The 15816-nt window shown below is 47.7% G+C and overlaps 1 protein-coding gene across 12 annotated transcripts in view; it reads right to left on the reverse strand.

Moving 5' to 3' along the window:
* The window catches only part of Ank1 (ankyrin 1), a 185563-nt gene that overhangs the window by 130430 nt on the left and 39317 nt on the right, over window positions 1-15816 (reverse strand). The window lies entirely within an intron of this gene.

A 15816-nucleotide genomic window follows, 5' to 3' on the forward strand; every position in this document is an offset into this window, starting at 1 on the left:
GAATCAATACCACAGAAAGGCTTGAGGCTCCCAGTCTGCATCTCCATAATTCATTTATGCCCTCCCGTGGTAGTATAAATGGGCTTTCTGAGATGCTCTGGTGTATTCTGCAGCGTCTTGGACCTTTCTGGGCTTTACTGACAGTGGACCATCTTAGGACGTGAGTGATTTAAGCTCCCAAGATTCAAACTCTCCTTTGTATTCTCTGTTGAAGGTCTTAAAATAAATACAACAGCCTTTATAAGAAAATCTAGGCTAGGCAGAATTACAAATTAACACATTTATTTTCTACCATTAAAGTGACAGAGAGCATTTCCCAGACCCCATTTTACAGTGGCTCTTACTTTCCATTCCCAAACACAGGCACACACACTGTGACATGCTGTCATCCTCCCATAAATAAGAAACTGTACCAACCACATAAGTTTTTGCAACTTATCTACTATTAATGATGAGTCCGACAAAGATTTCCGAGTTATCTGCCAACTCTACCTGACAGTTACAATGCACCAGAGAGGAGAGGAAACAGGGCTCTGATCAGGGGCTCACCTTAGCTCGCGCCCTCCTCTTCCTGCCTCTTCTTGGCCCCTCCCCACTCCTGACAGCCCTTTCCCATCCAGACCTTGCGCTGACTCAGCTGTGAGATTCTCACACTCCGGGCTGCGTCCCCTCCTTTGTGTTTGCACTGTGGCCTCCCACCAGCTGTGGAACCCTGTCAGCACCACTGCGGTATGCCAGGGACAGGAGAGAACTGCCGATTGCTCCCATGGCACCAGCCTCTATGCCTTGCCAGGTCCCTTGGTCCCAACAGTAGCCCAGGAGCATCCAACCACAGGGAGACATAAACCATTCAGAAAGCCATTCCTGCCTCAGAATGACCATGGTCACCACCAGAGGGAGCGGCCCTGTACCTCTGGCCTCTGAGCGGGTATCTCCACTCTGCAGCTCTTCTGACAGCAAGCTCTAAAGAAGAGGTTTTTAACCAGTGGGTCATGACCCCTTTGGGGCTGCGTTATCAGTTGTCCTACCTATCAACTATTTCCATTACGATTCATAACAGTCGCAAAATCACAGTCACAAAGTAGCAACGAAATAATTTTATGGTTGGCTGGGGTGGGGAGTCACTGCCAGATGAAGAATTGTTAAAGAGCCACAGCGTTAGGAAGGTTGAGGACCACTGCTCTAACATTCTAGGGACACGGAATACTGGGCCGCTCTCACTAGCAACTGGCAATCAGAGGATTCTAGTTCCCAATGCCGGGGCTAGCTTGGGCATAGCTCAAAGCAGTCCCATTCCCACATTGCCTCACCTACTGCATCTCAGGAAAGAAGGACCAAAAAGACTCTCTGTGGAAGGCTCAGAAGGGTACCAGGGATGGCATCTTCAGATAGTGACAGAGAGAAGAGGCAAATGGAAGGACCTAGCAGACTGGACCTTATCTTGTGGGACCCTGGAGATTGCTGGGACAGGTCAGGTTTCCTGCTGAGGCCACCGAAGTGTTATTTCCGGCACCCCTGCCGCCTTCCCCCTCCCTGCCGCTGACCCACAAGCACAGTCCTTTCCAAAGCACCCCTGGTCCCTTCTGGGTCACCTGCTTCCTCCAGTCCCACTCGGGCATACTTCACGAGCTGCCTTGATCACTTCGCAGTCCTGCGCTGTCTAGGGACGAGTCCCTTCCCAGTTTCCCCTGCTATTTACACACCAGGGCCCTCTGAGGACACACAGTTGGTTTTTAGAAGCTTCCTTCACAGGCTTCAAAGGAAAACCTCAATTTTGGCATTTCCTAGAAAAAGCGATTTAAGATTTCTTCTTGTGGCTCATGCTGTTGGAACAAAACCAAAAGCTGGGGGTCTTGGCAGCACTTGCCACCCTGCTGGTGCTTCCGGGAGCTACAGGTGCCGCTTGGTCCTTATTGGAACCCCAAGAAGAGTTGTAACCGTCTGCAGCTCACAGATGCAGAAATTGAGGCTCCCTGGTGGTGGGGGTCAGGGGCATTTAGGAGTGGGGGGAGGGTAGGTGGGGCAGCTGCCAACAGATCAAGGCAACACAGGCTAGGAGTGGAGCTGGGTCTGTCCCCAGGAGCTCTGTCTCCAGAGGCCCAGCACCCAGCAGCAGGCTTGCCTTCTATTGTCCAAATCTCCTGCAACGTGAGGGTCATGGTTTCTAGAGCACAGCCCTCTGGTGAGGCTCACATTTTCTTTGAGCATAAATGTACTAGAGAATCTTGCAATTTAAAAGGCTACTATCTCCTTATGTGTTTTTTTTGTTTGTTTGTTTGTTTAGGTTTTTTTTGTTTTTTTTTTTTTTAAAAGAACTCTGACTTGACAATATTCTCTTTCGTTTTGTTTCCGGTTTTTGTTTTGTTATTGTTTTTCAATGCTAGAGCTTAATCTGGCCTTTTGCATTCTAGAGAAGTTCTCACCCACAGAGCCACAGTCCAGCCCTAGGACAGTTCTTAGGTTGTAAATGAAGGTCTCCTGGCTTTCTCTATATATTCCTCAGATGACATCTATGGAAGTATCTAGAATGTTTTTTATACCTACAGTGAAGCATAAAAATTCTTTGGGTCACATGAGATATTTCAGTGGTAACTGATCACTGTGTCCTAAGGGGGTCCCCATGAGAATAAGGTACAAAAAAAAGATGAAAGGGTTAGAAATGGTGTGTATCCCTGAATTTTTTGCTAAATCGAATTTATAATTATTTAGAAATGTCAAAAATGCAATTAAGACATTTCTAGCTGGTCTTTCTTTCTTTGTTTTTTTTTTGTTGTTGTTTTGTTTGTTTGTTTGTTTTTCGAGACAGGGTTTCTCTAGCTTTTGGAGCCTGTCCTGGAACTAGCTCTTGTAGACCAGGCTGGCCTCGAACTCACAGAGATCTGCCTGCCTCTGCCTCCCAAGTGCTGGGATTAAATGTGTGCCACCACCGCCTGGCTTTGCCTTAGGTTTCTAAATCAAGTCTTTGGGTCCTAACAGGCACATCCCTGCTTCTCTTCCAAACACACAGGCTGCCAGATGTACATAAAGTTCCTCCTGGGGTCATCTGGTCCCCAAGAGGCTTGGTAAAGTAGGCCACCATTCTTAAGTTAAATTATCAATCCACAGTATTCTTTCTGGTACGGCTGCTTTCCACAGATAATAAAACCCCATCAACTTCCTCCAAAGGAAACGTGACCTACATAACAACGAGGAGCAATTAATCCTCTGCAGCGGTGTTCAACAGCCAGAGCTGTGCTAGAGCCAAAGTGCCTAGGAGCCGGCTCCATCTTGACCGGGAGCTGGCAGCAGGTGAAGATAGGGATGGATCGCCAGGGACAGGTCTCAAGCACCAAATGATGGCGGCACACAGGGGAGGTGGTCAGGACCTAAGAAGACCAAGCAGTACCCAGGACTCAGAGCAACTCGGAACGCCAGCTCCAGGTCAGGCCTGCTACCAAAGAACCCAGAAGAAGAACTCTATAGAATCTACATGGTAGAGATGAATAAATCTATATGAATACTATATAGGTTCATCGATAGGATGAGGGAATCTCAGAAGAATGACTTGTAGGTGACACCATCTTACCAGGTTGCTTGGGCTAGAATATGTCACACCCCTGTCCTTATCTCCAAAGATGGATGTGTCCATTAGCACGCCCAAATGGCCACTTGGTCTCCACCCCCTAAACCCGATCTTTGGGTCACGTTTCTCATTTGCGAGTGAGAAACTTGAGCGGTCACTGTTTACTGTGTCCCAAGAGGGTCCCCATGAGATACAGCACAGCAAAAGAAAAGGCCGAGGAGTGGTGTGCACACCTTCAATACCAGCATTTAACAGGGGGAAACAGAAGGATAAAGAGTTGTTCAAGTCCAGCCTCGGCAACATGGCGAGTTTCTCTCTTAAAAACCAAACAAAGACGATGAAGGGAACTAAATGAGAACAGTCCGTAGACTAGTGACCTGAGAATCAGGGGTCCAGACGCTGGCCTGATTTGGGCCAAATTCCTTAAAACTCCCAACTTGTCTGCATCTCCATTTTCCCAGCAGTAAAACCAGAAGCCAATTAGGACAATGGTGCACTCACCTGGGCATCGAGGGCGGGCTGTGTATCGAGTATCTCCTCCCTGATGGAGGGCAAAGCCAGGGAAGCTCAGCTATGTTAAGGACAGCGGCTGCAGGCCCGGCACTCTCATTCTAGAGTGTCTACCTGAGGTTGAAGCCGGTGTAGCACAAAAGCCGCGGCACAAAGCCTTGTCTGTGGCTAGAAAAGAAACCCAAAGTCCTTCGTGGAGAATAATCCACTCAACTGTAACCCACCCAGAAAGAAGTCGCTACTCAGCCACCAGCTCTGTGAACATGAAGAAGATGCACAGGTTCACGTGTAAGACAGTTTGGAAGAGACAAGAGTCTGGGGCTGGAGGACAGACCTAGGGGCCAGTGGATGGGAATGGGAGGTGCTTGCAAGCTTTGTAAGGTGGCAGGCCTAGTCTGTCTTGATTGAGGGTGAGGTATGTGACCCTATGCATTGATTAAAACATGGGGGATGAATAAAAGAGAAACGTATGTTACTGTATGTGAACTTGAAAAATAACTGTTCAAAACATTTTTTAAATCAAGTTTATATTCTCAAGGCAAGGACACAAAAAGACAAATGTCTCTATCATGGTTTGAACCTGCAATGCTCCCCCACAGGCTCGCATTTTTGAATGCTAATCCCAGGTTGCTCTGGGAGGGTAAGAGACATAGGAGGTAAATCCTGGCTGGCAGAAGTAAGTCACTAGGGGCCAGCAATAGAAAGTCATAACCCCTCCTGGCTCCTACATTTTCTCTGCTTATAGGGCAGTCAGCCAGAGGCTCCCTGTCACAATGATTTGGAACCTCTGAAACTGTGAACTCAACTAAATCTTCCTGCTCCCACGTCATGCCGGCTGGATATTTTACCATGGGGACACAAAGGTGACTAACATAGTATCTGGAGTCGGCTTGGCTGTTGCTGCCTCTCTCTGTCCCACCCTCCTGACTCAGGGTTCGGCTGCCACAGCATAGTCCAGACATTTCCTTCAGGTTCATTATCAGTTCATAATCAGACATTTAGCCAGAACTCACTACCTAGCTAGCAGGGGGATATGACAGAAATATTAGGAGCTAACTCTCTGCACCTCATACATCCCCTGTCCATGTCAAGTGGGCAGAAGTTGTCTCCTGCTGCCATGCACACCCAAAGACCCAAGAGTCAAGAAAGCAAAGGCAGGGGAGAGAATTCAGTACCAGGGCTCAGCTTTCTGTCCCTTGTACCTGGAAGAAGACAACCTTTTCTTGAAAGAGCAACACCAATGCTGCTTACCCCCTTCCAGTGAACTTCCCAAACAAAGATGCTCTAGAAACACAGAGGGCTGGTAAGTGAACGTCAGATAAGCCACACTGCGTAGGTTTCTTCTGTGAAATATGCGCTTGTATCCTCCATTTGTAGATGCATGGCCGTTGCCTAGAAATGTAGTTTGTCCTTTCACTACTTGCTGGTGATATTATAACATAAGTGACCCCAAAAACTCTGCCAGGGAACTGATAAACACCTTCAGTAACGAAGCAGAACACAAGACTAACTCAAAGAAATCAGTAGCCCTCCTTTATACAAAGGATAAATGGACTGAGAAAGAAATCATAGAAGTATCAGCCTTCACAATAGCCACAGCCAAACATAAAATATCTCGAGGAAACTCTAACCAAACAAGTGAAAGACGTGTCTGACAAGAACTTTAAATCTTTGAAGAAAGAGATTGAAGAAGACACCAGAAAATGGAAAGATCTCCGAAGCTCTTGGGTAAGTAGAATTAACATAGTAAAAATGGCAATCTTACCAAAAGCAATCTACAGATTCAAAGCAATGCCCAGCAAAATTCTTCACAAACCTTGAAAAAACAATACTCAACTTCATAAGAAAAAACAAAAAACCCAGGATAGCCAAAACAATCCTGTATAACAAATCGCTATCCTTGACTTGCTCTATTATAGAGCTACAGTAATGAAAACAGTTTGGTATTGGCATGAAAACAGACAGGAGGACCAATAGAATCAAACCAAAGACCTGGATATCAATTCACACACCTACAAACACCTGATTTTTGACAAAGAAGCAAAAAATATAAAATGAAAAAAAAGAAAGCATGTTCAACAAATGGTGCTGGCATAACTGAATATCAACATGTAGATGAATGAAAATAGATCCATATCTATTGCCATGCGCAAAACTCAAGTCCAAACGGATCAAAGACCTCAACATAAAATCAACCACACTGAACCTCATAAAAGAGAAAGTGGGAAGTACACTTGAACACATTGGCACACATTAGGAATATATATATATTCCTAAATATAACCCCAGTAGCACAGACACTGAGAGAAACAATTAATAAATGGGACCTCCTAAAACTGAGAAACTTCTGTAAAACAAAGAACACGGTCAACAAGACAAAACAGCAGCCTACAGAATAGGAAAAGATTTTCATGAACTCCACATCAGACAGAGAGCTGATCTCCAAAATACACAAAGAACGCAAGAAACTTGACATCAAAAGAATAATCCAACAAAAAAAAATGGGATACAGACCTAAACATAGAGCTGTCAACAGAGGAATCTCAAATGGCTGAAAGACACTTAAGGAAATGCTCAACATCCTTAGTCATCAGAGGAATGCAAATCTAAACAACTCTGAGAGTCCATCTTACACCTGTCAGAATGGCCAAGATCAAAAACACTGATGACAACTTGTGCTGGAGAGGCTGTGGGGAAAAGGAACACTTCTGCATTGCTGGTGGGAGTGCAAGCTGGTGCAGCTGCTTTGGAAATCAGAATGACAATTTCTCAGAAAATTAGGAAACAATGTATCTCAAGACACAGAAATGCTACTTTTGGGTATATACCCAAAGGATGCTCAATTACACCATAAGGACATGTGCTCAACTATGTCCATAGCAGCACTATTCGTAATAACCAGAACCTTGAAACAGCCTAGATGCCTGTCAACTGAAGAATGGATAAAGAAAATGTGGTTCATTTACACAATGGAGTACTACTCAGCATTAAAAATAACGATATCTTGAAATTTGAAAGCAAACGGATAAATCTAGAAAAAACTATATTGAGTACGGTAACTCAGACCCAGAAAGATAAATATAATATGTACTCACTTATAAGTGGCCTTTAGACATTAAGCAAAGAAAAACCAGCCTACAATTCACAACCCCAGAGAACCTAGACAACAAAGAGGACCCTGAGAGAGACAAACAAGGAACTACATAGGAAGGAGAAAAAGATAAGAACTCCTGAGTAAACTGGGAGTGTGTGGGTCACAGGAGGGAGTAGAAGGGAAGAGGGGAGGAAGGGGGTGGACAAAAATGTATAGCTCATTAAAAACAATAAAAAGAAAGATGGTTTGTCATAACTCCATAAACGGAGACCACACTCCTGTGTATGCTCTTTTACTCATTCCTGGATATGTTTGCAAACCTCTCTCAAAACCTGGCCACAAAGCAAGCCGAGGGGTCCAATAAGGGACAGAAAACAACTAAGCCTGTGCCTCTCCTGTCCTACTGCCCCTCCAGAAGCAAAGGCAACTCCACCTGAGAGTGCATTCCTGGGCAGGCTGAAGACCAGCCAGCCAGCCAACCCTTTCTCTGTAGGACACGAAGAGTCTGCATACATGGTCCTCCCAATAGGCTGTGCAGACAGCCCACTCTCCCAGGTCTCTCCTGGTCACCTCTAGACGACCCACAATGGTTTCCATATATTCCAGTACCCTGTGGTTACAGTAGGTGTCTGATGCGGGAGCCACTCACGGGGCTCCCGAATGTAAGCAAGGGGAGCTGCTCTGATTTTTCTGTGGCTGCTAATAGAAGGTGAATCTAGCCAGAATTTGCACCAAAAGCTCTAGTAAATGCCAAGCAGCTGTTCTCTACCAATGAGGTCGGAGGAACAAGGTTAAACTGAAGTCTCTGTAAATTAGATTTGTTCCAGAGAAAGGGGTGGTGAAGAGAAAGATGGGAAATGGCCACTGCCTAAGACGGGGTTTGAAAGGATGGCTGAACCATCCAGGAGGATGGCCAGGGGCTGCTTCATCTAGTCCCATCTATCCACAAGGTCCCCACACACGTATCCTCAGGGGCCACAGCAGAAGACCAGGGGCAGAGAAGATCTTAAAAGCATTCAAGGGGTAATGCCAGCCCCCTTGGGAGTCTCCTGGAAGTGGGTGAAGTAGAGGCTGTAGTTGAACTCCATGTCTTCCAATTTATGGGCTCCTCAAGATCCCCTGGCTGGTAGGATCCAGCTGGCATGTGACACCAGCATCAAAGCAGTGGTGTGGCTTTTTACAGACTCCAGGTGTGTCCTAAGTAGATAGGTTCAGCCTCCGACATTTCAACCTTAGCTGCATGACTGTCGATAGATTGCAGCTGCAGCAAGTCAGGGCTGGAAGGCTGACGTTAGTGGTCATGAGGGCATCGGAGAGCTCAAAGGGAGGTTAAAAATCTCTCCAATCTTATTATCGAGGTAACATGGATAGGAATAAAGAGCACCTGTCCCCTCTCTAAGCTCAGGACTGCTGATTTGTTCAAGGAGGGTAAGGTAGGGTCACTGTCCTATGGGGTCTGTGTTTAGAATCCTGCTGGGGATCAAAGACTTAAATGCAGCTCAGTGCTGCCGTCTACTGTTCACAGCACGCACTACACTAAGCAGTACCACTTCCCTTTCCCAGTCACATCTCCCTCCCAGTGCAAGGTTCCAGTTTAGGCTGCTCTGCCAGCTCTAGGGAACTGTCAACAGAGAGGCTCTCCCTCCAAAAACCCGCTGGTTAAATGTCCTCTATGGCTTGACCTGTGAATTTCCGGCTTTTTAAAAGTGGTTGAATCCAGTCAGAGCAGCCTCAAGGCGTGGGCTTAGAAGGCCGTGGGGATCTCAGAGATCTGAGGCCCGTACAGCATTCACTGAAGTTCTGGATGATTTTACTGGGCTGGTATTCGGGCCAGGGCTGGCAGAGAAGACTCAAAGGCAGACACCCACAGCCTACAACCGGTAGGCCCCAAACTAGCCACCTCCGAGGACAAGCCACACACAGAACAGCATGTTAGTTTTCTGTTATTACAATGAACAATGCCTGAAATAATTAACCCCCAAAAGGAAATGTTTGTTCTGGCTCAGTTTTGGAGGCTAAGTTCATCATGGTCTGGTGGCCCAGTGGCTTCAGAACCCATGACAACCCAGTCCATTTGTGTGAGATGGTACAGTGGTGTGTGGGGTGCAGAGACATATGGTGGCTGGAAAGTCAAAGAGCAGAGGAGGAAGGGGCTTCATTCCTGGTGTCCCCCATCAAGAGCCTGTCCCCGTTACCTAATATCCTCCAACTAGGTCCCACCTCACAGAGATCCTACCACCTCCCAAGAGACCCCATCCTGGCACCAAGCCTTTACCACATAGATCTTTGGGAGACATTTAGGACCCAAACGATAGCATATGGCTTTTACATTAAAAAAAAATGGTTGAAAAACTAAAATCCAAAGGAAGACTACAAATGTAACAGAGTCTATGTGGTGGGCAAAGTCTGGAATATTGGCGCAAGGGCCTTTCACCATCCGTTGCTGGCTCTCTGAACGGAGGAGACTGGAGGGCCTCCCCTCTGAGATTTAATTCCCTGTATCTGGATCAGAGCTTCCAGACGCTGCCAGGATCCCCTGCAGGCCACACTTTGGGAAAGGAGAGGGCAGAGGAGGAGCTGTAAGCATCCCAGGTAAAATCTACTAATCTCCAGGCTCTCCGCTGTGGGCCAGCCCAGCTGCTCAAGCAAGGGCTGTGCGTCTCCTCAGCTCTGTCAGGGGTTACATAACCGCAAAGGCCCCAGACTAATTCTTCAGCAGTCCTCGTAGCTCCAGACTGGCCAGAAAACGTGCCTGCATCCAAGACGATACACAGGATTTGTCAAAATGGCCTCTGTCCCTGCTACAAATCCTTCTTCCAACCGAAAGTTCTGCTGAAAATTCAGGATTTTGGTTAACAAATAAAATACCTTTAAAAGAAAAAAAAAACCCTTACTCCTTGCTGTTTCCGAGCAGAGAAGTCACGTGAACCATAAACGAAGGAAGTACGGCTCCTGTTCTCCACTCCCTTCTTCTACACTGTCTGTGTGAGCAGGTATCACGTGATGACAGGAACCGGAGTGTCGCGGTCCCCAGTGTGAGCAGTGCAGGGCCAGACCCACCAGCCTCCACCGTCACCAGCTCCAGTGTGGGGCTGGGGCAGCTGCGATCCCGCTTTACCTGTGATGATGCTGGGGTGGGAAAAGAGGATCACAGGTTCCAACACAAGGACCGATGGATTGCTCAGGGCTCTCCATTTCAGCTGGTGGCAGTCAGCCGGGCTGAGGGCAGGGAGACTTGGAGGGGAGAGGCAGCAGGGACAGGGTGTGATGAGACACCGTACACTGACCAAATGAGGTAGTAGTGCAAAATGCCCACTATGGACGGCTTGGTCAGTGCTAGCCCCTCACAGTTAGTTCCCCAAGGCCTCAGGCGGCAGCACTCTCTTACCCCTTCCTCATAGGGCAATCGCAGGGCTCGGATGAGACCAAGGCTGCAAGGAGCTACACAATAATCAGTCGTCACCACCACACATTCACTCACTCAGTCAGTGCCCATTTACAGGAACAGAACTGGTTCTGGGGTGAAGGTGAGCAAGACAGCTCAGTCCTTGCCCTGATGTGACGTGAGTTGACTTCGTGAGGAAAGTAGAGCAGTGTTGTGTGGGGGGGAACAGTATTGTACGGGGTGGAACAGTGTTGTGTAAGGTGGTACAGTGTTGTTTGGGGTGGTACAGTGTGTGTGGTGTGGTACAGTGTTGTGTGGGGTGGTACAGTGTTGTGTAGGGTGGTACAGTGTTGTGTAGCGTGGTACAGTGTTGTATGGGGTGGCACAGTGTTGTGTGGGGTGGTATAGTGTTGTGTAGGGTGCTACAGTGTTGTGTGGGGTGGAACAGTATTATAGAGGGTGGTACAGTGTTGTGTGTGCTGGTATAGTGTTGTGTAGGGTGATACAGTGTTGTATGGGGTGGTACAGTGTTGTGTAGGGCAAAACAGTGTTGTTTAGGGTGGTACAGTGTTGTGTAGGGTGTCACACTGTTTAAAAGGTTCTAGTAATGGAAAATCTTGACAAAACCAGACAGTTTTTCTCTTTTCTTTTTTGTTCTGAAGACTGAACCTACAGTCGACTTTTTCACATTTGTCTGTCTTAACTCAGTCTGCCTTTGTAAAATACCACACTGGGTGGTAAACAACAGTCATTCTATCCTCACAATTCTGAAGCAGGCAAAAATGGAGGTACCGGAAAATCAGCCTTGGTAAAGGCTTTCTCCCTTACCTGCTCATAGTTGCCTTCCTCTCATGTCCTCACTTGGCAGAGAGAGAGAGAGAGAGAGAGAGAGAGAGAGAGCTCTAGAATCTTCTCTTTTTCCAATAATGGCACTAATCTCATCACTGGCCTTTATCCCTGTGGTCTTAGTTACTTCCGGTTATCCGGTTTGTTTGTTTGTCTTTCTGTTGCTGTGAGAAACACCATGACCAAAAGCATCATGGGAGGAAAGGATTCGTTTCACTCACACGTCACAGTCACGGTCCATCCCTGAGAGAAGTCAGGATGAGGACTCGAGCAGCATCTCACCACAGACACCGTGGAGGAACGCTGCCTGCTGGCTTGCATACAGGCTCACGCTTAGCCAGTTTCCTTACACAGCCCAGGACCACTTGCCTAGAAATGATGCTGGCCAGAAAGGGCTGGGCCCCCCATACCAGCCAACAATCAAGACACTCACACATCACTCTGATGGAGGCAATTCCCCATGTAGGACTCTCTCAGGTAACTCTGGGCTATATCAAGTTGAAAATGAAGCCAGGTAGAAGAACTTCCAAAGACCCCATTGCAGGAACACAACGGGAGCAGAACTTGCCACATAACAGGGGCACTGAGACATAAGCAACAAAGTGGGCAGTAACGGCACTGATGCCCCCCACGGCGGACAATCTGCAGTAAGGACTGCCTCAAAGCGCCCCACTTCTGAGGAGATGGCCACTAGCGAAAGTACCCCAAAGATAAACATGCTGGAGCGGTAGTGAAGGAAACTGTGAGCCTTGTGGGCTATTTATAGAAAAGAGAAGTGGGGGGGTGACTGCAGAAACCAGTACGGAGAAACCGTGAAATCTTACTGTGGAGCCCGGGAGCCAACATCCAAGTACCGTGGCCACATGTGTGACATTATTATTCCATTAAAAAAAAAAAAAAGCACAGCCCTGCCTGGAATGGTGACCCATGTCTATGATCCCAGTACCAAGGGGTGGAAGGGACTGAGGCAGGATGGTTGCTTTGAATGCAAGGCCCATCTGGGCTAGGAAGAGAGTTCTAGGTCAGCCTATGGGAATGAGAGGCCCTGTCTACAACATACAGACATAGTTTTAAAAAATATGAGAGACTGAAATCTCATTTTAGTGATCAGGCAGATGAGCCTTACGGCATCTCCCTCGGGGAAAGGGGCCGCGGGAGGGCAACGGCTGGATGGTTCCGCTTATCGGGAGGTGTTACGGGTCTGCTCTTGCTGTGAAAAGGTACCTGGGGTGGGGTGATTTTACAGCTCAAGCTAGCGAGGCTGCAAAGCCCAAAGTGGACCTTGTGGCAGATGGCATCGCGAGAGGGACAGCGTGTGTGAAGGAGGCCACCTGGGGAAGCAGGAAGCCAGAGAGTTCAGGGACTTACTCCTTTTGTAACAACCTGCTTGGTTTAGGACTCACTGTCTTCTACAGACCAGCACTGAGCCCTGGAGAGGGCAATGCCCTCAGTGACCTCACTGTGTTGCACAAGCCAGGCTCCGCCTCTTAAAGGTCCCACCTCTCTACCTTACCATATTAGGTCCAAGCCTCCAGCATTCCAGTGTATTCCAATGTAAGTAACACATCGACACTATCACAATGATGTGTTTTATGTGATCATTTATGGCAGGGGCAGGGGCAAGAGAAGAGTGGGACCTTGTTGCCCAGTGGCTAAGAAGTCTTAGTTATGCACCATGAAAGTACTCAGGAAAGCTCTACAATGCCTCCATCAACTCTGTGCTATGTCCCTGGAGAATTAAGAGGGGAGAGTGCAGGTCGCTGTCCTTTGCCACCCATGTCACAAGGCAGCAGGAACGGGGAAACTTGGTAGGTAATGGGCAATTAACCACCATGTTTGCCGTAACCACTCCAAGGAGATATGCAGGTGTTCAGGTTCATCAGGCAGAGTACTCCAGACCTGTGCCCTACCCTTCCGTCAAGCTGAAAAAAAGGGGGGGATCCTTTCCGGCTGCTGCGTATGGTTGCATGCGGAAGGACAGGAAATCTCTGCGAGCTCTGAGGCTCTGTGCTGAGAAGCAGCCAGGCCACTGGAGAATACCTTCAACCTGTCCAGATGCATCTTACTGGGGTCCTCCCCCCACCCCGAGACAAGGTTTCTCTGAAGCTTTCGAGCCTGTCCTGGAACTAGCTCTTGTAGACCAGGCTGGCCTCGAACTCACAGAAATCTGCCTGCCTCTGCCTCCCGAGTGCTGAGATTAAAGATGTACACCACCACTGGCTCTTACTGGGGTTCTTAAGGTTGGAGTAACCAGCCCTGGGTGGGACAGAAGAGCCAGGGCAGCCCCCCTTAACAGATGGGAAGCCATTGTCTAATGGCTTGTTATAAACACAAAGGCTGGAAACCAGAAAGCATTGTGCTGACTTCTAACTAAACCATCTGGAGACCAGAGGATAGCCGGTGGAGATAGGGACCCAGGGACCCAGGGGACAGCAGGCAGGAAAGAGAGGACAAACAGTCACCATTTGCACAACCTGTGGCTTTTGGGATATGCCCTTCCATTTTCCACTCAAGCAACTGTGGGCAAGTCATCTCTCCCATTCCCTAGACAGTTTCACCAGTAACATGGTGACAAAGCTCCCACCGGTGGGCAACAGAGAGTGTGTGTGGACATCCGATTGTGGTCACCCTTGAGGAACTTAGTGGACAGTAGTATCATGAGGAATCTTGGCTGTGAAAGGAAGGCTTGGAGTAGCAGAGAGACAGTTGTCTCAGCTGAGCCACGGGCACCACCATTTGCATAGAACGTTGGTGCCCTGTGTAACTTAAGCCCAGGTCTTCCTGAAGCTCCCAGGTCTGCATCCAGCATGGTAGCAGAACACGGCAGATGGGGCAAATGGCACCGCTGGGCCATCAGTGAGTTCCTTCACAAGCTGGAGCCCTGAGTGCATCATGAGGAAGCCAGGCGCCAGGGATGGGGGCGAGCCAGAAAACTGTCGTGAGGAGCACAAGAACACACCGCCTTGTTTAGCAAACTCCGGAACATGGGTGAGTGGATCTTTGGGGAGTTTCTGAAAGATGGGATTTTTGAGCAAATTTATAGCAATTTATAAATATATGAGGCGTACTACCCTGAGAGACCGTGTGGGCTAGAAATCATACATAGGTCAGGAGAGCTTTCTATGAATCTCCTGTCAGAAAACTCCAGATTTATCACCAAGAAAAAGCTTGGGAGGTTGGGGAATGTGTTCTGGATTTTCTCTGGAATGCATAAGTCTACATATTTATGGGACACGTGCCCTTCTTCAACCTCTGCACACCATCGTGGATGTCCACAGATAAATCATGGGTTTGTTCTGCATGCTAGTTAGGGATCACTACTGCTGTCATGAAACACCATGACCTAAGCAGGCCTGGGAGGAAGGGGTTGGTTTGACTTATTCTTCTATAGCATGGTGTATCACTGAAGGAAGTCGGGGCAGAAACCTGGAGGCAGGAACTGATTGATGCAGAAGCCATGGAGGGGTGCTGCTTACTGGCTTGCTCCCCATTGCTTGCTCAGCCTGCTTTCTTATAAAACATAGGACTACCAGCCCAGGGATTGCATCACCCACAATGGGCTGGGCTTTCCCCCATCAATCACTAATTAAGATAATGCCCTAAGTGTGTGTCTGTAACCTGACCTTACAGAGGCATCTTCTCAGTTGAGGCTCCCTCCTTTCAAATGACTTTAGCTTCTGTCAAGTTGATATAAAACCAGTCAGTTGCTGACATTCTGGTCAGATATACAGAAAGGGATGGGAACAGTGGGAAACGGAGCCCAGCACTACCGGCTGTGGACTGGGAGAACTCTCACACACACTCAGGGACCCTGCTTGGTTCCAGATCCCAACATGCTGCAGACATGAATCTCAGAACAAATCAGATTGAAGCAAAGTTGAATTTTATTAAGAAAAGGGCAACACACGCTCAGATTTAAGCTGAATGTTAAGGTAAGCAGGCACTGAAGCATCTTCACAATAGTTTTGAAAGATATAATTCTTTCTCCCCCTCCGTGTGTGTGTGTGTGTGTGTGTGTGTGTGTGTGTGTGTGTGTTCAGGAACATGAATACATGTGGAAATCAGAGGATAACCCAGAGGAGCTGATCTCTCTTGCACCTCTTAAGATAGGGGGACTGAACTCTAACTGTCAGGTCTGCATCCAAGCACCTCCCTCTGCTGGGCTATCCCACGAGCTCTAAAATACTATTTTCAAAATGAAATTGTAGGAGGGGAGGGATAAAAAAAAACAAAAAAACAAAATGAAATTGTAAGGTGGCTTATGAGGTATATTATTCGAAGTTAGAGGTGAGAAAGGAGATGACCTTGGCATGTGAGTTTGAGCCTCATCCTGTTACTAACATGACCTCAGACACACTACTGAGTCTCCTGAGCCTAGATTTCCAAGCTCTACATACAGAGCTTCCTCCAAAGAGGTAG

Source organism: Myodes glareolus, chromosome 23 (genome assembly GCF_982192425.1).
Source record: "Myodes glareolus chromosome 23, mMyoGla1.1, whole genome shotgun sequence".
In the NCBI taxonomy this organism is placed as follows: Eukaryota; Metazoa; Chordata; class Mammalia; order Rodentia; family Cricetidae; genus Myodes; species Myodes glareolus.